This window comes from Protopterus annectens, chromosome 1.part0 (genome assembly GCF_019279795.1).
Source record: "Protopterus annectens isolate FY-2018-M chromosome 1.part0, PAN1.0, whole genome shotgun sequence".
Lineage (NCBI taxonomy): Eukaryota > Metazoa > Chordata > Ceratodontiformes > Protopteridae > Protopterus > Protopterus annectens.
Window position 1 is genome coordinate 1,402,251,389 of NC_056725.1, and position 26,723 is coordinate 1,402,278,111.

The window sequence follows — 26,723 nt, forward strand, 5'->3', positions numbered from 1 at the left end:
TGTCAATAAACTTTTAATAAAATAACATGTAAACAAAATAATACTCTTGACAAATTCTGTTTCTCTATCAGCTGTTACTAACACCATATTGTCTTTCATTTGTAGTAAACTAACATTGTTAAGTTCTACTAAAAATACGAGTCTCTCACAAATGACGACAAAGGCTGAACAAATCTGTTTAAAATGAGTTAGCTTGCTGCCTATATACATGATCAAATGTTGATTCTTTTGCACCTCCACCCCCTACTACAAGAGCACGTCAAAAGGTGGGGATTCTCAACTGATTTGTGAAGCTTTGGTATCTCAAATAACATACCAAAAAAAATTAAATAAATAAACAGAAGAGAGGCAGCACTGATCACGTTCTGACTGAATAATTCAAATAACAAAATCTATGTACCTTTGAGTAGCAGACATCTCACAAAGCTTTACCGTTTCATAGTTACTGTAGTCAAGGAGAAGATTAAATATAGCACTTTCTTATTTAGTATGATAAAGAACAATAATAATAATGATAAAGAACTGCAAGCTGGGTGCTGTCATCAAGTCCCCAAGTGATGTGGAGGTCTTCCAAGAGGGTCTCACCCAAACAAATGACTGGTGCAAAAAACATGGCCTCAAGCTGAATGCCAAAAAACGCATCATCATTCCCTTTGGGGAGAGTGACGTCCCCACATATTATCACATTAATAACATCCAAATTACAAAATCAGTAGTGAGGGATTTGGGCACCCAGGTTGATAGCAACTTGACTTTTGACCACCATGTTGCTTCCATTGTACGGAAAGCTTTCTACACAGCTCACTTCATAACTAAGGGTATCTCATCTAGGGACAAAGAGGTCATAACATCCCTGTATTCTTCCCTTATAAGGCCAATTATTGAGTACAACACCCCAAAGCACATACAGCAGCTGGAGAGACAACAGAGGTTCCTCGCCAGAAGAATTCAGGGCCTCAAACATCTACCCTACAAAGATAGGCTAAAAGCCCTGTCCTTGTACTCAGTTTCATACAGACTCCTCAGAGATGACCTCTGTCTGGCAAACAAAGCAATGTCAGACCCCGCCTTGATAGGACTGCTGCATATCTGCAAGTCATGCTCCACTCTAGTGACCCGTATGTGCGACCTCAACCTGGTCTGTGATATTAATAGGACTTGTTGATGGGACAGATTTGTGTCCCAGAGACTCCCCCATCTGTCCATGTCAAGCAGAGTACATCATTATCCCTTTTTAAGTGCAACTTGGATAACTGGATGGGAAACACAAAATACAACCCTAGGATTCTACCTGTGTCCCTGCTGGACAGGGACTTTGGGTGCAGACTTGTCTAAACATGGGCTAAACCCTTTTGGCTAAGCTTATAGGGGCTTCAGGGCCAATAGCCTAGTAACCTCCTATGATGCTATGATCCTATAATAATCTCTCATTCCCTTTATCTGCTTTCATAGCTCTAACATTAGGCAAATATTTTAATTCACAAAGTACTGTGCATTCTGCCATAACTAAATTATAAAACCAAGGTCCAGGATGTCTGCATAACAACCATAAAACTTTCCTTTCACATGCAGATTCAATCAAAATGGAAGGCAATGATGGGTTTATGAAAAACTCATGTGAAATACATCTACCAATAACACTATCTTTAAGCAACATAGTGAAATGTAGTTTACAAGTGAACAATTTAAGCACTGAACAATTCTTAGTCATGTTGTTGCTCCGTGATGTTACAGAGGAGAAGCCCTTGCTCTTTTGTTTAGTAGCAAATTTTCTATCTGTGATATTAAATACTTTGTGTTCAGTCCTTCCATCCTATCCCATGGGACTGACAGTTCATTTGTCTGTACTGGAAACTGTCTCCTCCTTGTGTAAATACTTTCTGTGTTTTTGCCAAACCCAAGGATCTTCAAACGTCACACTTGGAAAGGTTAATGATTGAAACCAAAAAACATCACTCTCAAAAGAAGTAATTTCCTTGCAAAAGAATCCATGGGGACCTTCAACTCGAAACTTTTAAATAACTAAGGGGAAGGAGTCTCTTGTTGGGTAGTCAAGCAAGATATTTACTGTAAAATCCACCTAATCCTAAAACTTCTAAATAATATTAACCACTTGTATCGCACAAACCTGTATTATTTATTCTTCAGTTATCATCTTGTAATTCATTCCTGACTCCCAGCTGTCCCACAAAATCCCACAAATGTTATAATTAAGACATTCATTAAATGGAATTCTATATTTAAGACCATCTGTACTTTATCTTGCTTGGCACCATTTTGAACCATTTTTAATGTTGACTTGATTTATTTATTGGATGTAACTTTTTATCTCTGTCTGCAAGTTTCTGAAATGAGAATTGAATTAAATTCTGAGTTTCAGAATTTTATTTGCAGCAAATGCTACCGAGTCATTCACAGTGCTATTATATCTATGAGAATTTAGTTTTTGCAAGCTGCCATTTTCTACCAACATCATGAAAGTAAAGAGGTAATACTGTACATATGGTGGATGAAAACAAGAAACTTTAATTTTATATGAACAAAAACATAACAGAAAATCTGATCAACTCTTTACCTCCTTCAATGATCCAGATAATGCCTTTTCATGACTCAAGAGATCTTAAATTATTTTTTCTCTTTCTATTGTCTTTTGTTATGACAAATGCAACTAGTCACTGACAAGCACAATCAGGGAACATTTTTATATAGCTTTTGCTGCTTTGGACATATATTTTAGGAGTATCTCTGGCAATGCATTTATTAAGCTAGAACCTGGTCATCCATTCCGACATTTACTAAATGCTTCAAGCAACCCAACTACTCTAGAACAGCAAGGTATATTAGTGAGGTGTGCCATTGTAGGGAAAGCTGTCTTAGGAGTCCTCCATCTGGTATTAGCTCTGCAAAAGAGTTAGGTTCTGTCTATTTCTTACAGTGCCTGCAGCAAAAGCAGTCAGATCTGAAGAAAGACTATAGTTGTGACATGTCCTTATTGTGATAATAGAACTGCAAGTGACATACTCTTGCAAAAATATTGATATGCTTTTCTTTAAATTTAGCGTTTTTGTATTCCTCCTTTTAAATTGTCTAATTATACATTTTGTTCATTTATTGGATGTTCAATCTATTATTGAACTGGAATTAACTGCTAGTTTACCTTTTGGAGGACTGCAGATGAACAAGCCAAATGTCACAGAGGTAAGTTATCCATTTGTGCTCTGTTGACCTTGGGAAGGCTGGTGTCACAGGTGCCAAACTATCAGATCTGGGTATGTTTGATCAATATTATATCAGATTGCATATTATTTTGGGGGGAACAGATTGTTGTGGGGTGGGATGGTGACTTAGCATTGCTATATCACTCCCTGGTGGAGACCTGTTGGATATTCAGCAGAGTCACAGCACACATGATGTGGACATAAACATATTGTGCTGTACTACGTGATCTTCAGAGACTCTGCATGAATGTCATTGTATGTGGACACCACTGCTACCAGTAGGACAATACAAACAAATGGCTTTGACTGTGAGTATGACAGGCATTCCAACCTTGGAGCTCCTTCATCATAAGACAACACAATCCCAAATAACAGACAGGCTAAATTGTTATCCTGAAGGAAGGACAAACCTAGTCAAGACCATGTTAAGGGATTGAATCAGATGAGTAGAACACAAAAACTTAGCAGGAGATGCCTAATGCCACTGAATGGTTACAAAGATGATGATGTGTATTTATACTAGTATTGTTTTAGGTACTTACCATTGATCTAACAGGGTGAACAATAGCATGACACTGGCATTACGTTCAGGCAGACATCAGGTTGCTATACGAAGCAGGCTGGATAATACCTGATGAAATGAGTAGAAGCTCAGTATTAAAATACTGTTACAATAATATTTCTATTGTGTTATGATAAATTCTGAGTCTAATCTAGGCTTGTACATTCATACACTATGCCTCTTCTCACCCTTCTTAAGTCTCTCACTGGAATAAAGCATTCTCTAGAGCCTCCTTGTTCCTTTATCTGTTTACAACTTTCATTTAGTGGCTCACTGATGTTTTTCTGCTGTGATAAACATTTCTGTAGAGTTTTCTGCCTTAAATACTGTAGCTAGTAGGTGTAGCACAGCCTAGTTCAGGTTAGCTATCTCTGTGGCCTGGTTGTTTGTTTGCAGGGTTTGTTTGTTCTGAGCACATGTTCCAGGCCATCTTGGCTTAGCAGAAGCCTTTCTTCACTTTAGTGAAAGTTATGCTGTTCATTGGCTGCTGGCTAGTAAAGGTTGGTTTGTCTAGGGCTTGGAGTAAGCACTCATTGGTTCTTTTGAGCTTTTTTTTAAGTTGTTTCAGGTTGTACCTTCTGGTATTTAAGTCCTAACTTTGAGAGGATTTCTGTTTATGCACACTGAGCTGAGCAGAGGAGGAGCACTGACCACAACTCTGATCTGTGATATATAACAATAAGTATCCTGTTTTTTTTTTTTTTTGCTTATTTTTACTCATTATTGCTTATTCTAGCCATTTATAACACTTTTTATTGTCTGCTGCATACTTCTTACTGTACTTTATTGCTATAAACTAATCTGCACAGTTGTACTAAAACTGTCTGCCTTACAGGGCCTGATAAACAAGATTTTTACTGTCACACTGTTTGGAAAACTTTTTAGCTAGTTTCACTGTCTGAAATGTTTTAGCTGGAAATTTTCTCCATTTTTAAGCATCTGTTTATTTGTTCTGATTAAATGCCAATAATGTATCATACAACTGATTTGTTTGCAGTTAAAAGCATTCTCTACAGACTCCTTCTTCCTTTGTCTGTTTAAAACTTTCATTTACTGGCTCCCTGCTGTTTTTCTGCTTTGATAAACATTTCTGTAGTGTTTTCTGCCTAAAATAATGTAGCTAATAGCTGTAACATAGTTTCCCACCCTCCGTCCCTATTGGTCTTGTTCTTATACTTGGTGGCTTTGCAGTTGCCCTCCCCTACTGTAAATTTGATCTGGGACTCTTCTCCCAGTCTAGTGTCATTAGCTCATTCTAACTAATACAGAGAGAACATTTGAGAAGGCCAACCCGCTTAGTTTCTTAACATTGAATTATCTTCTGTTCCTACTTTCTCCCTTTCCACTTTACTAAAAAAACACTTTGCTAGAATATAACTTTGCTAGAATCTCCTTGTGTTCTGACTGAATGTGCTTCTCAAACAATCTGGAAATATAAAGCACTTTTTAACTGTTCAGAGTTCTGCATTGTCTTATTAATTTTTGCTTGACTGAATTATTTATATATTTGCTGGCATTGCTTTCTGATACTCTAAGTGCATCCATCTTGATTTTTCCCTAACTTACTGCTTTCTGCATTTGTTTCTTAGTCATTTTTAATTTAATTGCATTTATTTAAACTGTATTTGCTTTACTATTGCTACACACTCATGTGTGCTAGCTTGCACTGAGTTTGAATTGTTTTTACTGCTGTTTTAGCTGCTTTTCTGTAAAAAAAAACAAAACAAACAAACAAAAAAGTTCTAAGCTTGTTTTCTGCCTTTCCCGTAACTAGTCCAGTCCAGATACAGATTTGCTGTGTCCAGGACTGTTTGTAAGCTTCTATCATCCATACCAGAGACTGATATTAGAGTATAGGCAAAAAAGGGGGGGGGGTGGTTGAAGAGAACTACTAAGTGAAAGACCTGCTGTAGAAGAGTTTGTATCCGATTTTGGAACAGAAGCTGCTGTTAAAAAGGGGATTATTACTAGGGCATATAAAACATTGCATGATAACTAAAATAATCAATAAGAGGAGGTAAGAATGACTGAGAAAAAAGAATGGAAAAGCAACTTTACAAGAGAACAATGGCAGGGCATATGTAGGGCTCCCAACTATGGATTTCTGCTTGGAAGTGTTTGCATAGGCATTTTTATACCCCAAGCAGACTTTAAAGAACTTCTCCTCAGGTGGGTTACAAATGTTGGAGCTATAATAGGGAAGAAAAAAGGTTACTGTGGATGTGTTTTATGAGAGATTATTGAGTTGGCAGATTTAAAAAATTCCATACAGAGTACTCTGTTAGAAATATTGAAGGCGCAAATGGCTCTTATTAGGGAAATGATTCTTCCGCGCAGGGACACAGGCTCTGACTTGCCTAGACATATTATATAGTCTTATTAAGACTATTTTGTTCAATTCTGTTGCTTGAAAAAAAAAAAAAAAAAACAACAAACTGGATGCTCTTTCTACTGGCACACCAACTAGGTGGCCACTAGATGCATGTCACAAGCGCTCACACCCGTCTCGGCCATTTATGTCTCATTTCTATGCCCTGCCTACAACCCTCCTTCAACATATTTAATTAAAGAAATACTTAAGCAGTTTATAACCTGCCTGCATGGAGCACTACAGTGGTCATGTTTCAGTTAAAAAAAACTTTTTTAAACTGTAGAAAAATTCTTACTGCAAATGTAGCAGACAGTTGATGCAGTTCATACTCTGCCTGCACGGATTATTACAGCACTAATATTTTAGTTAAAAAAATAAAAAATGTTGTTTTTGTACTTTTCGACTGTACAATGTTTGCTACAGTTTAGATCACAGAGGGAGTGCTACAGTACTTAGGTTGGTCTGCAAATGCAATACTGGCTTTTAAAAGCCGATATTGCATTACAGAGGGATTAGGATCGGCTGATTGTGCCCCCCAATTCTCTACAACCTGTGCAGTTGTCCCTATCACCCTACCCAGGTTATGCTACTGATTTGAAATATGGAATATTGCAAAATAGATAAAAGAACTGGAAGAGGGATCTTTAGGAAAGGGAAGGATCAAATTACATAGAAATGAATGGAATTTGTGGGACCAAAACATGTAGAATAATGTTCAGGAGGAGAAGGTGGATGTAAATGTAGACTGAACTATAGTTGTTAAAGAAATAAAACATCTATAATATATGTAAATGGATATATTAATATGGCTTGATTTCTTTTCTATTTTTTTTTAATTTCTCCAAGTCTTTTAAGGCTTTAATACCATAACTGGAATGGACCCCATTCCTAAGTCAAGGTATAATTAAAGTTCATGAAATTAGTATTGTTTTAATCTTTGATGTTAGGTAGAAGTGTTCTTCACAGCACCTGCAATGTGCCCAGTAATTACTCCTTCTGCAATTCATACAGAGTTATATGTATCAGTAACATACCTAAGTTTGTTTGTTTGTGTCTTTCGGCTTTTCTCGGTTAGGGGTCACCACAGCGGAACTCCGGTCCGCTAATGATTGGCAGTTAATTTTTATGTACTGGCTTGCCAGGCCTGACGCACAACCTTCAACGAAGGTACGCCCATTCACGCATGTAGTAACATACCTAAGTATGAGTCTAAATTCTTTTTTATAAGACATGTTTCTCCTACTACTATTGGAGCTGTCTGGGTATCCTTCTTCCACATTGCCATCATTTCTGCCTGCAAATCCTTGTACTTTATGACTGTGTCTCTGTGTGTAAGACACTGTAGTCACTGGTGTAGTGATTTCAATAGTGAGTGCTACTTTTGACTTCTTTTCATGGACTACAATATCTGATTTTCTTGCATCTATTTTTTGAACTGTTGGTAATGGATGATCCCATGTGATATAAACTTAATGTTCTATGATGCTTTATTGCTCATGTTTCCAGTGTTTTTCAGCTACTTCAGTATTACAGTGTTTGCACAATCCCCAGTGCAACAATTTTGCTACATTATTATACCTTTCAGTATACAGTCCTTCTGCCATTAGTATATTACAACCAGCAACAAGATGTGCAACTGTTTCCAATTCTGTTTTACAAAACCTACATTTGTCTGTTTCTCTAACATTTTCAATGGATTTTGTAAACCAACATGTACATAGTCCACTATCTTGAACTGCTAATATTAACCTTTCATCTTTTGGTTTAAATTCACCTCTCCTTAACCATTCCTGCATTTAATCCAAATCATGGTGGTTAGGAGGGTGGCCTAATGGTTAAGGTGTTTGCCTTACAAACACAAGTTGCAGGGTTTGAGTCTCACAACATATAAATGGCTAGACTCAAAATGGCTCGCAAGGGCAGTTAGCCTAGCACTAATCTATGAACATGAGGTTTTTCCAAGATTTCCTATACTTGCAACTATATTTATGCATTTTCCACATTTCTTGCCTTCTCATCTGATCCTTCACCTTATATTCTTTCTTTTGTGTTTTGGCACATTCAGTTGGTGCCTGATTTTTGTCTACTTCTGGTTTGATTTCCATTCCCACTTGACTAAAATATGCTTCTGCTAAACTAAGCATGCAAGTCATAGACTTCTTCTCCTCATATTTCTAAACTTTCACTATGTGTGGGTCTTGTGTGGTCAACAGATATGTATGCAGTCCCACTATCGCAGATCTATACATGTAATCAATTTCAAGGAGGCCCACACCTCCTTCAGAGCAGGGAATATATAGTCTTGGTACGTACTGATTTTTATAAATTATTTGATGAGCATTAAGCATTCTTCTTGTTTTCCTGTCCAAAGTATCCAACACCTTTTGGGGCCAGTCAGCAACTCCAAAACTGTAAGTTAGGATGGGAAGAGCAAATTGGGTAATAGCTTAGACTCTGTTCCTAGATGTCAGTGCTGTTTTTAGTATTAATTTAAGCATTCTAAAATATTCCTTACTGAGTTTTATTTGCAGTTGTTCATGTTTATTGCTCATCCTTCATCATTTCATTAATATTTATATACTCCTTCTTGCTCAAGTTCTTTTATACCACATTACTGTCTCAAACTGATGTTTTCTTGGTGCTGCAACTTTCCAGATTTAAAGGTTGCTTTTGCACATTTATCAAGGCAAAAGACATTTTTATATCATCTGAAAAAGATATGATCCCTTGACGTTGTGCTTTCAGTTCTTCATCTGATGAACTATACAGTTTTAAATCATCTACAAAAAGAAGATGAGAAGTCTTTACACTTTGTTTTCTGGGAGCCAAATTATAGCCATGATTGAATCTGTTAAGTAGATAGCTTAATGGGTTAAGGGCATGACAAAACAACAGCGGTGAAAGAGAGTCACTCTGGAATATCCTCCTTTGAATTTTCATTCCTGGAATAATTTGCCCTTTATCATGGCTTAACTGCAGAGTGGTTTGCCAATGTTTCATGGTCGCTATAATGTAATTGATCAGTGTAGGGTGTCTCTCATACATTTTTAAGCACTCTTTTATCCATGAATATGTGATACTGTCAAATGCTTTTTTATAGTCTATCCATGCCATACTTAATTCAGAACTGTAAAAAGGGGAAGAATCTATGACTTTATTTAACATTAAATGATCCTTTGCTCCATATGACTTTCTTTTATTACCCTTTTGTTCTACTGCCGTGATTTGAGTTTTCTTCTAAATGACTATAAACTCTGTTGGACTCAATTCCAGTGTATAGTTTATAGGTAGTCAGAAGGCAAGTTATTGGTCTATAGTTTTTAGGGTAGCTTGCAGGTTCACTCTTAAATAAGAGCATTGTTTTTCCTGTTGTTAGCCAGGCTGGTGTCTGTTCAGGGTGTACATATAAATAGTTGTTACTCATGGCTAAATCTTGAGTTAAAGATGTTAATACTTTTAACCAGAAGTTAGGTACTGCATCTGGGCCTGGGGTTTTCCAATTAGGAGCTTTTCTTAACTATGTTTCACTCTCTCTAGCAGTTATTTCATCCAATTTCATACCCCCTACATTTGAACTTGTTTCTTTTACTTTTTCTATCCATTTAGCATCATGTTTCACAGGATCTTCATAGATATTTCTCCAAAATGTGTCTATTTCTTCTTTTATCAGCAGCGTTTCAATTCCTTTTACCTTGTTTCTCAGTTCTCTATAAAACTATTTGGGTCATCAATAAATTGCTTATTTTGTACTTTTCCTTTATATTTATCTGCATATCTTCTAAATTTTTCTGCCTGTGCTGATATTTTTAGTTTATTATTTGTGATAGTGCAAGATAGATCCTGATCTATTCTGATACTGTGTGCTGCTTTTATCATGTCTATCTTTCTGAGTATTTTTGTTGATCCGTTCCCTCTTCTATACTCTTCTAACAGTGACACTTCTTGTCTTAATTGCGTTATAGTTTTCTCTATTCGATACTTCCATGATGGCATTCAATTTCTCCCCTTTTCCCTTACTAACCTGCATTTTTCCTGGTAAGACTATCTGTTATTAATTTAGCTGCACAGTAATATATCCTATTTACTTCTGTTATACCACATACATTTCTTTGGACAGTCCTAATTACTGTATGCATTTTTTTTATCAAACTTCTAACATTTTGGAATATACTGATCTTCTGTAATCTGTTTCTTTCACTGATCTTAATATGTCTATCCATCTCTATTAAATCAAGCCACTCTTCTCTTAGGTGATTTTCCTCTAAACTGAGGGCATATTGTTTGTTCTCCATTTCCTGTGGGCATTCTATAGGTACCTCCATAGTATCTTCCTGTGCCACATTCTCTTCAGTTTCATCCTGTGTCATCCATTGCTCTTACATATGGGAACTCACTGGCCCATTACCCCACAACACTGGCTGCGTCAGAGTTGCCACAGTTTCCTGCCCCCCCCCCCCCCCTGCTATGCAACTCCAACTGGACGTTTGCACTGGTTTCCTATGGAAGGATCCAAAGTATCTTCATCTGGCAACTGATCAGATGTTTCCCAGTCCAGTGGTTTCACTTTAATTTGGGGATTCATTGCTGTATCCTGCTGTGGTATTTTCTGGGTTAGACTTTCTACACTAAATTCTTCACTTCTCAGGTAATTCATAACCTCAGTTTCTATTTCTTTAACTTCTCCAGTACTAATCTTCTTTTCTACTTTTCCTGTTAGTTTTCTTATTTTTTGTACTGCAACATTTTCCATTTTTGGATGCCTTTGCCTATACTTCTCTTCAAATATCTATTAGTGTATGTCTGCCTATGCCTTAAGTGATGATTTAATAAAGGTGTTTAAAAATATATTTAATAAGCAATGGGACATGTTGTAACATTTATTTAATTTACACATGGTTACACCATATGAAGAAGCACCTTTTGCTATATAATGTAACATTTTCACACTAAAGATCAATAGTAAAGTTATGTAAGTATGTAAAATTACTACTTTTACACCTAAGCTGTATACACCTGTAATGATTATGTATCATTCTATAGTAAACATGTTTACAAATATATATATATATATATATATATATATATATATATATATATATATACACACACATATATATATATATATATATACACACATATATATAAATATATATATATATATATATATATATATATATATATATACTACTTATTCATAATGGTTAACATGCTTAATGATTCTGGACATCATCCTGAATCTGCATCTCTTTCAGTATATTACTCACCTAGTTATTAATTTTGCTTTAAGGCCTCATCCTGATATAGAATCAGTGCATGTTTATGCCCGCTGTAGTTTTCTATCCCCTCTATCAGATGAAACATAGAAAGAGCTTACCTTTGTCTCTGGGCTGGTTCACTTCCGTGAGTAACTTTATCTTTGCTATCCCTGCCACTACTGAAGGCAAGCACTTCTATTGGTCTACAGTTTTCACCAGGGATTTAAAATAGAGTCTGCACTAATTCTCTGTTAGAAATAGTGTCTGCACTCTGGGCATTTGGCCTTCAGTCTCTCTCTTAGAGAGAGGTATACAGGTTATAACTTCATCATTGCCTTGTGTGTCAGCTCACCTAGCGCAGAAGCCACTACACTGAAATCAGGTCATCTGGATCATGTTTAGGTCTTTATTCCCCATATTAAGAAGCTATTTCTTTTCCACTTTGTATAACTTATGAAGTCTTAATAAAGTGTGACCAAAGTGATCACCATATCTAATTATTGAGTTGTGCTGTTTATTCCTTGTGTCTATTTTGTTTGAGTTAGTTTTAGTCTTTGCACCCTTTGGCACACACTCTGTATCTTCTTTGTTTGTTAACTATTGTCGACTTATAGGTTTATAAGTAAGTACTAGGCTAGCTGCCCTTGTGGGCCAATTTATGCCTAGGCAATTTCCCTTTTGCTGTTTGAATTTACTTATCACATTTGGTATTATACTGGCTTTACCCTTGCCAACGGTCATAGCTATACATCAGCCATAATGAGAACAATTTAAATCATACCATAGATAACTTGAAGAGACCCATGCAATGAATAATGCATTTAGGAGCTGAATGTGTCCATTAGTAGTACAGGGGGCAGTCTTGGGGTAAATTTTCTGAGGAATCAGCTTTACTTTATGTGAATGGGGAGTCTGTTCCAGAGCAGTGAAAGTCTTTGATTGACTAAATTGACCATTTTGGCAGAGAAGAATACTATGCTGATAAATACATCAAAAATTAAGCTTATGAGATTTGGAAGACATGAATTGAAAGGTGAATATTTAATACAGCATGCAATGATTGAAATTGTAGATTAATTTAGGGCCCTGTGTGTGATGTCCCCACTCTGGTCCAGTAATCAAGGAGCCTGAATCCTCACCACTGGCACTGAAGAGGGACATTCACTTGGAACAAAAGTGGATACTCCCAATATTTCCAGCTACAGCTCTCTGCATCAAACACAGTTTCTCCTAAGAGCACACAGGGAACACACTCAGTCCAGTGTCTGGATTTCTCTGTCTCCCTCCAGGTCCCCTGTAAGACTCCCCACTGGCACCGCTATAGAGTTGAGACCTCAGTGAAATGTCCAAGCCAGATTCTCCACCACTCTATCTCTGAAACCAGTGCTTCATGTCCCTGCTCCAAGCAGCTGACACACATACTCAGATATGGTTTTCAAACACACACACACATGGGAAAGGCTGGCATAGATTTACTAGCTATGACCCCTTCTGCCAAGACTATAAGGTTGTTACGCCAACACCAGACACTTCAAAGCCAGCTACTCTAAGGCTCTTGCAAGGGTATCCAATTATACTGTGTAAAATTAATATTAATACAAATGGTAGTTTTACCAACAGCAAGGCTTTCAGGGGTGGCTAGAGTTGTCATCCAATAGATTATATATATATATATATATATATATATATATACATATATATATATATATAAATATATATATATATATATATATATATATATATATATATATATATATATATATATAAACTCTCAAAGATTAAAATATTATCTAAAAGACCAGCCACAATGAAAAGTTTAAATATATAAGAAAAGAACATGAAAATACTAAATATTTACAGTAAACACAAGAGTTTCAATCACATGAAATATTAAAATAATACAGACGAACAGATTCACACAGATACAGAAAAAACAGTAATTAACTAATCTCACTATATTTTCCTGACTGATTTAAAGAATTACTGTTCCCTGATTCACTTACTAGAAGATGAAGTAGGTGATTGGTCCTTCTTTGTCAGGTTCCAAAAACAGACTGCAATGAGACTTCAGTCTCATATAGTCTTAAACATCATTTTTGTCTTACATTACAGAATGACATCATATATCTGGTCATCTGATCTCAGATCTGTTGCAGCTTCTGGAAGTCATAAAACAAATTTCAACCCCCCACCCTTTCAGAGTAGCAGTTAGTTCACTCTAAAGACAATACAGAAAGCTTCCTAGTACAAACTTTTTGTCTCTGGCTGCATTGAGAAATGTAAGATACGATATTTATGGCCTAAGCCAGGTAATTTAGTTTCAAACTATTTTTAAAGTTAGGTGGATTGAGACTAATCTCTTCTCTTCTGGTATCTTCTGTTAATATATATATATATATATATATATATATATATATATATAGATATTTAAACAATTACAATAATGCATGTATATTTATTTTTCTGTTCAGCAGGGCACACTGTTGGTACATTTTTAATACAAGCAGCTTTACACATACATTTTTCAACATAATCATCTGTACAAATCAGTTTGATATACAAATGGCATATAATTCTTTATAAAATTCCACCCATTGCCTTACTTCTCCTGGCATAGCTGGCAATACCTCACATCATCACACTGGGTATCATACCTCTCAGTTGCCCAGATTTTTGCAGAATCCCCAGATTTATGCCCCCTAGTTTTGATCTATTCCTCATAAAATTTGTGGTATTCCAGAAAATCAATAAGTATTGAAGTCAATGGGTAATGACATACTTTTGAGTTTCAGACTTCATATCCTTCAGAAAATGCATGCTAACACAAATCTTGTTATTCTAGCAACTTTCTAAATTTACTTGGGAAATATTTAAAATCTGTCCCTATTTTGGGGCATCTGCTACCCTGTAATTTTAGGTCTTGTCTAGATTTCATGTGCTAAGGGGTTGAGAGGTATGCTGGGTATATGGAGAGATCTAGCTTTGTGTTTTTCCAGTCATATCAACCAACTCGTTAACAGTTATAGAACTGCAGGTTGTATAGAAAAGATTCATAAAGTCTAGGAAATCAGAAATGATGAAGTCATTGTTTGTTAGTTACATTAGATCCAAACCTGAGTATGGAAATACAATCTGGAGACCTTATAAGAAAACATGCATGCGTAAACTGGAAAGAGTACACTGCAAACATACCAATGGAATCGATGGATGATAAAATTTATTATGAAAGACTGAAATATTTGAACTTGTACATTATCTTATACAGACATTTAACAGAATAACTTATTCAGGTATAAAGAGCATTTAGAGAGACAACTGACTCTGGATATGTTTGGGGTTATCAAAACGTACTAGAGAATCATCAGACAACCTATGTAGAAGATTCTACAGGAATGAGAAGGGTACTAACTGGTTCTCTGATAGAATAGCTGATGCATGGAACAGACTACCAAATTACATTAAAGCAAGCACTAGTTTAGATATTTTAACAGCACAGACACTTATTATGGTAGCAACTGTTTTGGTATACTGGCAGCTAGAAGGGCATTAATGTCCATGCTTGAAATATCAGTATGTATGTATGTATGAAATACACTTTCCCTCCAAATTGTGTGTGTATGATTAGTATGAATAAATGAAAGTCAATGACATCTATCAACAAACTTTACAGAAAAAAAAATATTAAACTAGGAAATGACCAAATTCATATTACCCTGAAAAAAAAACAACCACTACACAATAAAATGCAAATCTTTAAAAACTAAAATTAATGCCTAAAATAAAGAAGTGACAGAAACCTAAAAACAATTCTTTTTTTTTGCAGGTGCCAAGCCCCCCTGCACCCCACAAACTTTGTATCAGCTTCACAGTTACGCTAACTAATGCACACACACACACACACACACACACACACACACACACACACACACACACACACACACACACACACACACACAAAATTCCTATATACAGATCTATAAATTAAGACAATCCTATACAACATAAGATTTTTTTTCCCTTTAATTTCACATAATAATGTAAGTTTAAGTAGCACAAGAGGACATCCTTCTATGAAGTAACATAGTTTTTTTCAAATAACTGTAAGGTGGGAGATGTATACATATAATAAACACTATATAAACAGCATTACATAACTATTCTATCTTCTTTTCTAAAGATAACTGACCTACATTTACATATAAATCGCAATGATTTATATTATATAATGAGCTAAACATAATACTTAGAATCAAATTATATGATTCTTTTAACTTCATTAAATCTCTTCCCCACAGCCAGTATAAAAATTTAAATTTGTATGAAAAGCCAATAGCTGCAAGCATTTTTTTCTTTCTACAGATAAACCATTATGGACACCATACAGCACTGGTGACCACTGACGAATTTCTGATGCTACTAGTCAATACTATCTATAAATCAATGTTGATTATCCAAAATTTAAATAAGTATTTGTATCCACTTACATAATCAAATTTAAAGTTTTATCAACAGGACTAGTTAGACAAACTGAAAAAGTCATGCATTTCCCTGGCTAGAATTTATTGTCAATCAATGCTCAACTGCTTACTGTAGAAGCATATCAAATTCAGACTGTAATAACTCTGCAGTACTGTTTATCATTAAACATGTAGCAGAAAAGGACAATGTCATATGAATAAACTAATGCCATTGATTTCATATTTATAGGTTCAACAGTATTCACAATGACATAAGAAAATGAAGGACCAAGCAGAGACCACTGAAATATCTTTGTGCATAGGAACAAAATTAGAAATGGCAGACCCTATATTGGTACAGCAGAATTTCCCCGACAAGGATATACTACACCATTGTAAAGTATTGTATCCCAGCTCTAACTTCTATAAACAACATAGTCATTGATTTTGACATATCAGTAAATAAAGAGCAATATTTTTCAGACTTGAAGGACTTGAAAAACTGAATAGTATAATATTAATTTCACTATACTGATACAAAATGCAGTTTGAAAAACATGTATCAAAAGCCACAATTTTTCATTTTCTTCTGAAAATATTCTACTAAATGGGCCATTATCAATTTGTCAAAAATCTCGAACAGCAGCAATAGCAGTGCCATTGGCTTGTAACTTAACACACTTTTCTTATCCACTTTCTTGTATACTTGTTCAAGAAATGTGTTCCTTCACTGAGTGGGAAAAAGCATAATAAAAGAAAAATGAAACCACTACTGACCATACAAAAAAACAATACCCACCAAATCAAGTAATACATACAGCCAAGTAGTACTTGATTTAACTGCTTTAAAAATTTTATCAAAAGAAAAAGTACACATTAAAACAGAAAGCAGTTTAATTCAAACTCTGTAAAGTTTTTCCTTACCTTCTATACCAGTATTGACAAAACATTTAGTTTTTGTCATGATTTGCTTAAAACACACCACATTGTATACTGTTTCCACTGGCTTCTTCCAATTTTCTTGTTTTTTTCTGTGCACAAATTAAGAAAAACAGTACAAAGTATCATAAACTGTTACCAGTTATATGAGCCTTATCTAGGAAAGGCTTTCTGTGGACACAATTGGTCTAAAGCTGAAATAGTTTATGCTACATTTATCAATTCAAGTCACTTTCAGAATTTCATAAATCTATTTCTGAAAATTGTACATATTACTAGATACATTCTGAAATCACTGTCTTTAACTTGCATTCTCTCCAGAAACATATTTATTAAAAGCAAATGAAAAAAAAAATAACAGGCATTTGCTCAGTCATCACATACGACATACATTATAGAAATTCATATATGCTTCATTTGATGCTAATACTTCATCAAGGAGTGAACAATAGCCATACAAAGTACACACACACACACACACACACACACACACACACACACACACACACATATATATATATATATATATATATATATATATATATATATATATATATATATATATAGTGGCGAATGAAACATACTGAAAAGACAAAAAAATGAAATGCATTCCAATATTCTGGGATTTGGAAATAGCAAGTTATGCTTAAAATCAATCACCAACTAGTAATACTTTTACCTTCTTTAAATAAAATAAACCTAAATGCAATGCAGCATGATGTTGATACAACATACATAAAAACACAATAACCACTGTCCTGAACTTTCAGTGTTATGGTTTTAAGTATGTATATGTCAGGATTTACTAGAACTGTATTACAGCTTGGGGAGTTTCTAAAATTAAGAGTAACCCGCCTACCTTCTCTGCATTCTGAAAAAAGTCCTGGAAATTTGAATTAAAATATATATATATCTATTTTTAAGGTGCACCTATGAGTCCTTTAAAATATAATGACACACAATGTTTTATCATTTCACTTCATAAGAATATAAAAGCTTGCATCAATGTTCTGTACAATATGTAAAGTACAGAGTATTATTTTCCAACCATACAGAATCTCACCTATGTTAACTGTAACATAAAACTGCACTGACTTCAAATATTTTACTCAGTTATACTCTAAATCATGTAGTTAAATCTATAGAAATGTGCAGTCCAACTCCTTTCCCAGTGCTTGTGAGCTTGTGCCCTCTAGTATCAATGCTATTTAAATTACAGCGCATCACTTCCAGGAAGATAACAAAAGAATGAGATACTTGTTTTGGATGACTAACATACTATATAATTAGATGAAAACAAGCACAATAAGTAGCAACTCATATATTTACTTATTTGTCTGCTTTTGTTTACTGCAAAAGTCCTTTTGGGAAGTGAAATGCCCATTTTCTGGGGAGGCCCAGGGAGAAAAGCTTCAAAACAAGGATCATAATACAGTTTTGACAATTCAAAAGAAAAACAATCAACAGTTTTATAAAGCATTTTGAATCAAATGGTCAAACATTATTTAAAAAGCATATCCAAATACATGTTTTTAAGGTATTGTCAATAAAATATGTAGTCTTTCACAATGAACTGAAGTATACATTACAATTCTTAATTCGGAAGACTTTTCACAAACACCAGTTATAAGAAACTGTGTAAAGTTCGTCAAACAATGGAATACAGTGAGAGAATATATACACTGTGGGATATAAGGGGTCTATATTTAACTGTGGAATAACATTTGCATTGAAGGGATAAACATCGAACCTTATACATTAAACGTTCATTCAGCGAATGTTCATTTTAGTGAATGGGAAAGTAACGAGTTGGCCAAAACTTCCCAGTCTGTTCTTTTCCCCAGTGTAATGGAGTCTCAGAGTTGATTCAAAGATTCAAAGAAACTTTATTGTCATTTAGGAAACACAAGTGCTACCTAAACAACATTTTGAGTTTCATCTTTTTTACAGGAGAAAAGAAGCACAAAAAGACAGGTATGATATGTATTAAAGAATAAACAATAACTATAGTACAAAACTAAATATCTAAGTAGCTGATGCACATGATTGTACACTATTTATTACACTGGACAACACTGACCACTAGATAACACATGAAAAGTACACTACACATAGAGGTGAGACTGGGTGATATTGCACATAAGGAAGTGGCTGGAATTGCACTTGAATGAGAATATATTAACTTTAGTATGTAATAAATAAACAGAATTACTGTATGGAAAAAGAAAAAGAATGAGAGAGTAACAATCTATTATAGTTTTAATACATTCAGATTTATGTCTGATTGGTGTCTTTCGGCTTTTCCTGATAAGGGGTTGCCACAGTGAAGTCCGGCCCACTAATGATTGGCAGTAGATTTTTATAAAATGCTGAGGTGCCAGCTCAATGCCCAACCTTCAACGAAGGCACGCCCATTTACACAAGCATGTCTCGAACTCTACCCAACCGAGGGGAGGACATGCAGACTCCACACAGAAGGCACTCCCAAGCCCAGCCAAGAATCGAGCAGGAGAACCTCTTGCTGTGAGGTAACAACGCTACCGCCGTACCACCGCGGCATCAGATTTATGTCTGATTAATGAATATCTGCTCCAGGACCACCAGATTCATAAACAGTTTTTATCCAACTGCAATAAGACTCATTAATCAGATTTATGTCTTATTGCAGTTGGATAAAAACTGTTGAATCTGGTGGTCCTGGAGCAGATATTCAGTAACCTTCTACCAGAAGCAAGTTTAGTGAACCAACCAATCAATGGATGAGAAGTGTCACTCGGTATTTTGCGGGACCTCTTTTTACATCTCAGTTCAAAGAGCTCCTGTAAGGTAGGGAGACTAGTGCCCACAGTCTTTTCTGCTGTTCTTATTATTCTTTGCAGCTTCTTCTGTTCAGCCATTGAGCTGTTACCGAACCACACAGTGCAGTTGCTGGTGATAATGCTCTTGATGGCTCCTCTGTAGAAGTTGTGGGGGGGCAAAGCCCCCACCTGGGTAGGTTTGAAATACTGTTGAAAAAATGAACATTTGATGGATAGGGTTCAATGTTTAGCCATTTGATGCAAATGTTATTCCACGATTAAACATAGACCTGCATATAAGGTATTTAAATCACAGTGCACCACCCACAGAAAAATGACTCTACCAATGAGATGTTTGCTTTAGATGACTGACAGTTTATGTAATTATATGAAGACATGCACAAGATCACAAGATGTAGCCTATTGCAAAGTACACTTTGTTAATTAATAAGTGTTCCTTCAATAATCTGTTTACAGATTATACACAGCAATTCAAGCAATTTCATCCATCCAGGATGCTCATTCATGTAAATGCTTAGATAATTTGGGCTTGATTTAAACACTGTTTGCTTAACTCATTCACAAGATTGAGCAGTACCTCTCAACTTCTTAGTGCAAGACATCTGGGCAAATCCTAAAATAATAGGACAGATTTTAAAGATTGCTCTTACAAACTAAAAGTTGCTACACCAACATCATTTGTGTTATCATGCATTTTTCTGAAGGATATGAAGTCTAAAACTCAAATGCATGTAATTATTTAATGACTTCAGTCCTCAGTGATTTGCCAGAAAACCACATATTTTATGAGGAACAGATGAAAAATATCAGGCAAAAATCTGGACATTCTGTGAAAATCTGGGGAGTCGAAGGATATGACAATAATAACTAAAATGTCTTTTGTTATACCAAGCTATTTTTAATTGTTCATACCACAATGCTTTAATGACTCCTTTCATTGCATTTCTGTTGTACTCATACCTTTGACTTCCATATTTGGGAGCACAGAACTGATTCACTTGCTATAAGCCATTTACAGTATTCCTTTTTTTCTCTTTCCTTTCAATATTTTTGCATAATTGTCAAAATTCATATATGTCTTACACTTGATGCCAGAATGCTTTGTCTGGCATAAACTAAATCTATATACTGTAACCTTAAAGTAAGACAAATCAGACTAAACAGAAGTTAAATGCTGCTTATTGCTGCTTGAACTGGTCAGAAATGACAATTCCAACTGTGTGAACATACAAATATAAACTTTTATACCTGCATAACACAGTAGGTATCTTGCACCATCTTTGAGAAGGGGATTTTTGATGCTGTACACATTACCCTGCTGTGTTCCTCTTTGTAACCTAATCAGAATGGCTTATATAGATTTTTTGATAGTTTTTTTATTTGAATATTCATCCAATATTTTTTTAATTGCAGGGACAGCTGCTGCCTTCCACAGAGTTTATACAACAATGAATTGTCAGGTGTTTCTTTCACATTATACATATATTTCACACATATATGCAGACATTTTAGAGTTGCCAGTCCATCTACTTCATGGCTTTGGGATATGGTAGCAAACTGGAGTACCCAGGGAAAAAAAAAACATAAGACAGGGAGGACATGCAGAATTTCAAACAAGGCACATCAGCTGAGAACTGATCCAATGAGTCTGTTGCTATGAGGTGACAATGCTTCTCACTCTACTATGCAACTTACCTAATATTAGGTTCTTTGTCTGAATAACTGAAGGTAACACAACAAGTATTACCAGTATTTAATTATGCACGTCAGCCAACAGCAGTGTCATACTGGCATGAGACACAGTCGATATTTTAATACATAGAACCACAGACTGAACTCTATACACATATGTTATCAAGAAACTTTTATCCCACTTCAGTAGCTTCATATTTATGATCACTAAAACCTAGCCCACCTATACATTTTCAGGGCTAATTATGTGGACAATGTAATTCTTGGATAAAGGTTATTTCAGGGTTTCTGAAATGCTTATGCTCATTCTCTACAGATGGTTAGGCCTAGATTAAGGAAGTCAAAGCAAATCTGAAAAAGTTATATATTGAAATCCTAGCTACGGGACGTTTGCTCTTATTTGGGATTAAGCAAAGCAGAAGGATTTTAAGAAAACATGTATTCCTGACTGCAAATGAATAGCAAAAGAAGAACAAACTAACCAGAATCTTGCTTATTTCAAGTGTGCATGTGTAGGGATGCTAGGCAGGGGGAGTTTGAACAGCTTTTGTATGACATTTTTATTTTTGCTTGTAAAGGGAGACAGAAAGCAAAAGAAAAAGCTACTAGCTTGTTTCTGTAGTTTAGACTAAGCTAATTGTGACATAGTCTGAGAAACTGTGGTTTATTCCATAACTTAGTCAGCCTCCAATGATGTTTTTAAGCAAAGTCATATGCAGCTGACAAAAATGTTCCTTTCTACAGAATGATTCAGTGTCTAAAAAACATCCCATGTCAAACATGTGTCATTATTAAGAGCTCTGTAAACAAATATTGTTGTTAAACATTACAAAAACATCTAATATACCCGTATGGTGTATAAAACATCTAATATATCTTTATGGTGCATAGTTGTTGTGTCTTTCGGCTTTTCCCGGTTAGGGGTCACCACAGCGGAACTCCGGTCCACTAATGATTGGCAGTAGATTTTTTACGTGCCGAGTTGCCAACTCTGACCACAACCTTCAATGAAGGTACGCCCATTCACACATGTCTCCATACAGAAGACGCTTTAGCTGAGAATCGAACAGGACGTCTTACTGAGAGGCGACATAAATTTATTAGACAAAGCGAGCATTATCTCAATACAATGCAATTTCTGAAAACAGTAACAATTTCATTACATATGACTAGGCTGGATTAGCAAATTTTTCTATTTATAAAGCTATGCTGGTCAGTGTAAGGCTATCTCAGGTGTGCAGATTATAGGAATGCATAAAACATACTAGCTTAAGTAAATGTTATGAATAGAAAAGCTTGAGCTACCCTTTCACAGAATGGTATTACTGTTGTTTTTTTTTTCCAGAAACTAGGCATGCGACCCTACAATAACCTAATCTGGAAACAAGTATATATGCCATTTAATTAAATACATTTTAAAGAAATAAAACAGGAAATGCAACTCAGCATGTGCTGCAAATATTCTGTCCTTAGAAAGTGCAGCATATAAACATTTAATGATTAAATGTAAACTTTCTTAGACTGAAAACAATCCAAGCAGTTCTACTGGACTGACAGTAAGATGGAGACTACAGTCAACTTTCAGTTAACCAGCATCCATGGGGATTGGTAGATGCCAGATAACTGTAGTTTCTGGTTGCATGAGATTTAGTATTAAAAATAGGACTGACTAATACTGTACCTTATACTATTTGTTTGGTTTGACTTGTTCTCAGGTTGGGCAGAGAGGGAATTTATTCGTATCTTCCTTTTTAAAACACTAAAACTCTAAAAACATAAGGTATGTTTCTCTGGAGGGGGGGACAGAAAGTGCAACACATGAAAATTGTACTGTATTTCTTCAATTTTTTTTTCTGGTTGCTTGAGAGTGCTGGTTGCTTGAGTTACAGTTAACTGAGAGTTTACTATACAAAATTACTTTTAAGCACCTTCATTTTTTATTTACCAAGAACTTTTTTGGAAAATAGATAACAGCTCACACACAGTGAATTTAAAACTAAAGTCGTAAAATTACTGACCAATGAACATCTAATACCAATTAATGAATAAATTCCCTTAAAAAGCTTTTAAAAACTACAACTAATAAATATTGCAAACTTTAATTTAAAATGCAATACATATATACCATAAATGACAATTTGTGAGTTAGTAAAAACATTTTACATTAATACATTCATTTAAGCCTGTTTTTTTTTTTTTGTCAGCAGCCAATCTTATTTACCATTCGGCTTCACAGCATTCTAGTAAGACACTGTAATTCCCCGCAAAGCTTGTGAAATCAGCTTTATCCATCACAACAAATTGGAACTTTTTAAAATCTTGACAGGAAACTGCATGTTTCACTAAAGCATTATTAACATCCTTATTTTTTATAGCTATAACATGTTCATAAATTCTTCTAACTAGTTTCCTAATAGTTTTTCCCATACAGTTAGTCGGGCATGTTTCACAGAAAAGTCAAATAAACAACCCCAAGGGAAATACAATTAAATCTGTCCCTGGCTAATGCAGTTTTATTAAGTTCCTTTAAATGAATGCTTGAACTGTTACTTATAACTCCACAATACTTGCATTTTCCACGCTTTATGTCCCACAATTATTTCTAATACCTGAATATGAAATATTAGGTCTTTCTAAAATGCTTTTAACAGTCATTGAGTTTTTATAACTAAATAACATCTGGTTCCCAATAATATCAGTCATTTCTTTGCTCCCCAGGATAATCTTCTAGTTGTTTAAGTTTTTTTGATGGCAATAATATTGATGGGTAATGTGAATGCTCCTCTATACTGTACACCTGATGAACTGTTATTAACATCTAATGTACTTTGTTGAATTTCTATGGTATCACTTGGAGTTGTATTTATAATAGGTTTAGCTTTATTTTGTCTAAGTATACTAACTTCATGAATAATGAAGTTATAGTGAAAGAACACAAGTATATCCAGTGCGGAATGGCAGCATATACTCACAAAGTTCATTAATCAGCCAACAACGTGGTAGTAAAAGGTTTCTTCTTTATTCCAAAGGTAAAAATGTGAGAAATGAGCGCTTTCGCGTATGCACCATACGCTTCATCAGATTTCATTAATTTGCACAGAAAGCTTAGTTTAAATAGCTTGTGTCTTGTATTCAATTAAAGTAATTAACTCATTAATTAATAAAACCTTCAAATTTAAAGCCATAGCTGACTTCACAAACAATATTATATATACTTGCATTTAAAATAGCGTATCACATTATATCCTAACTTGTCAACATTCTAATCATTCTTAAACTAATTCAATATGCCATAAAGCCTATATATAAAAACCAAAGTTCAAGAAATATGAATATGTACAGTTTATCTCTATACATATAACCAAACTAATTTCTATTTGAGAAATGAAAATGATAAAATAAGGAATAGAATTGAATATGTGCCACTATACTACAGGTCGGACTAAAGCTAATGCATTATATGTTATTCTGTTAGATTAAAGTGCTATATGCTTAAAACTTATCAATCTAAATATAAATATTAATAAATATGAATATAGATATATGAAATTTTTTGAATAATAAATGTGAAAATATTTGAAAAAGATAAATATATTAAAATTGATATATAAAATTTATATAAAATGTGGATGTGTTTCATCAAATGTGAAACATATGTATAATATATAAAATGTATAATAAATAACATATTACTTGCGATTCCTTAGAACTGGTTTCAAAGGAACATATTGATTTAATCCTGGAGAGTAATGTGCTCTCATTTTTAGTATCCATTGTAGTTCCTTCTGTTCTAGTATGTTTACTAAATCACCCCCTCTACTGCTATTATTAACAATTTGTAAAACCCTGAATTTAAAACTATGTTTATCATATTGGATTATATGTTTTGCCAATGCATTAGCTTCATTACTTTTCTTAATATCGTATATATGATTGTAGATTCTTTTTTTGAATTCTCTCTTAGTGACTAGTGTCTTAGTGTCTAAGTATACTAACTTCATCAATAATGAAGTTAGTATACTTAGACAAAATAAAGCTAAACCTATTATAAATACAACTCCAAATGCAGCCGCGGTGGTGCAGCGGTAGCATTGTTGCCTCACAGCAAGAGGTTCTCCCATTCGATTCTCGGCTGGAGTGTGGGGAGTGCCTTCTGTGTGGAGTCTGCATGTCCTCCCTACGGTTAGGTGGGCGTTCGAAAGACATGCGTAAATGGGCATGCCTTCGTTGAAGGTTGAACATCGAGCTGGCACCATGGCATTCATCAAAATCTACTGCCAATCATTAGCGGACCGGAGTTCCACAGTGGTGACCCCTAACCGGGAAAAGCTGAAAGACAACAACATACTAACTTCATGAATAATATTAGACAGCAAACATCAAGCCAATATCATAACCCCTTCCTAAGAAAAGTGTCTTAAGATGTTCAACTTCTCTTGCAAAAGTATGATCTTTATTTGTTAATCTAGTAAACCTAATGAACTGGCCTTTCATATGAAAAAAGAAGTAATAAAAGAGGCATTGACTTCTTTTATGTAAATAGTTGTTGACAAATGCTTCTTTCCTGAAAAACCTGCTCATCAGCTTGCCACTATTCTCTTCCCAAGCAATGGTAATGTCTAAAAAAATAATTTCCCTTCCACTAACAGCGAATTAAAAAAAGAACATACTTACATTCACAGAATCGAAGAATTAAAAAACTCTTCTTTGGTGCCTCTCCAAATAATAAACAAATCATCAATAAAAATGTTTGTAAAACATCACTTTGTCAAAAACCTTATGGAGCTTAACAAAACTTTGTTCCCACCATCAGTAAATTTTCAAAAACGGGAGCTACTCTAGCTCCCATTGCTACTTCTGACTTTTGCTTGTATTATTTCCCTTGGAACTCAAAGAAATTATCTAACACTATTTTCAGTAGTACACACACAGTATTAATGAGTCCATTCTGAAATGCAGTAAAATTTGTAAAATAATCTCTTATAAATTCAATTCCTATGGATTGATGAATACGGGTATACAAGGAAATCATATCTATTGAGGCAAAAAAAAACTATCCTTGCTTATACTTTCTATCACTTAATTCCAATAAATACAGGAATTCTTCAAATAGAATTCTGATGTTTGTACTACTGGATTAAGCAAAAAATCAATAAAAAATGAAATTCTTTGAGTCAGTACAATTAGTTCTTCAGGAACTAAATGGGTAGACAAATCTAGATTCACATCTTGAGATGATAGTTCTCCAAACAAGCTTGTCATCCTGCAAATGTAAACCAAAGCAACACCACGCTGCAACATAGAAACTTCAACTTCTTTCAGCTTTTCCCGGTTAGGGGGTCGCCACAGTGGATCACCTGTCCACTCATGATTGGCAGTGGAGTTTTACGATGTTGAGTTGACAGCCCAG

At 34.8% G+C, this 26,723-nt stretch overlaps 1 long non-coding RNA gene across 1 annotated transcript in view; it reads right to left on the reverse strand.

The window, feature by feature from the left end:
- The window catches only part of LOC122798391, a 487,096-nt gene that overhangs the window by 336,452 nt on the left and 123,921 nt on the right, over window positions 1-26,723 (reverse strand). Inside the window, exon 2 of the long non-coding RNA XR_006364254.1 lies at window positions 16,788-16,894. This is a non-coding gene — a long non-coding RNA (uncharacterized LOC122798391). The remainder of the gene's footprint in view (window positions 1-16,787; window positions 16,895-26,723) is intronic.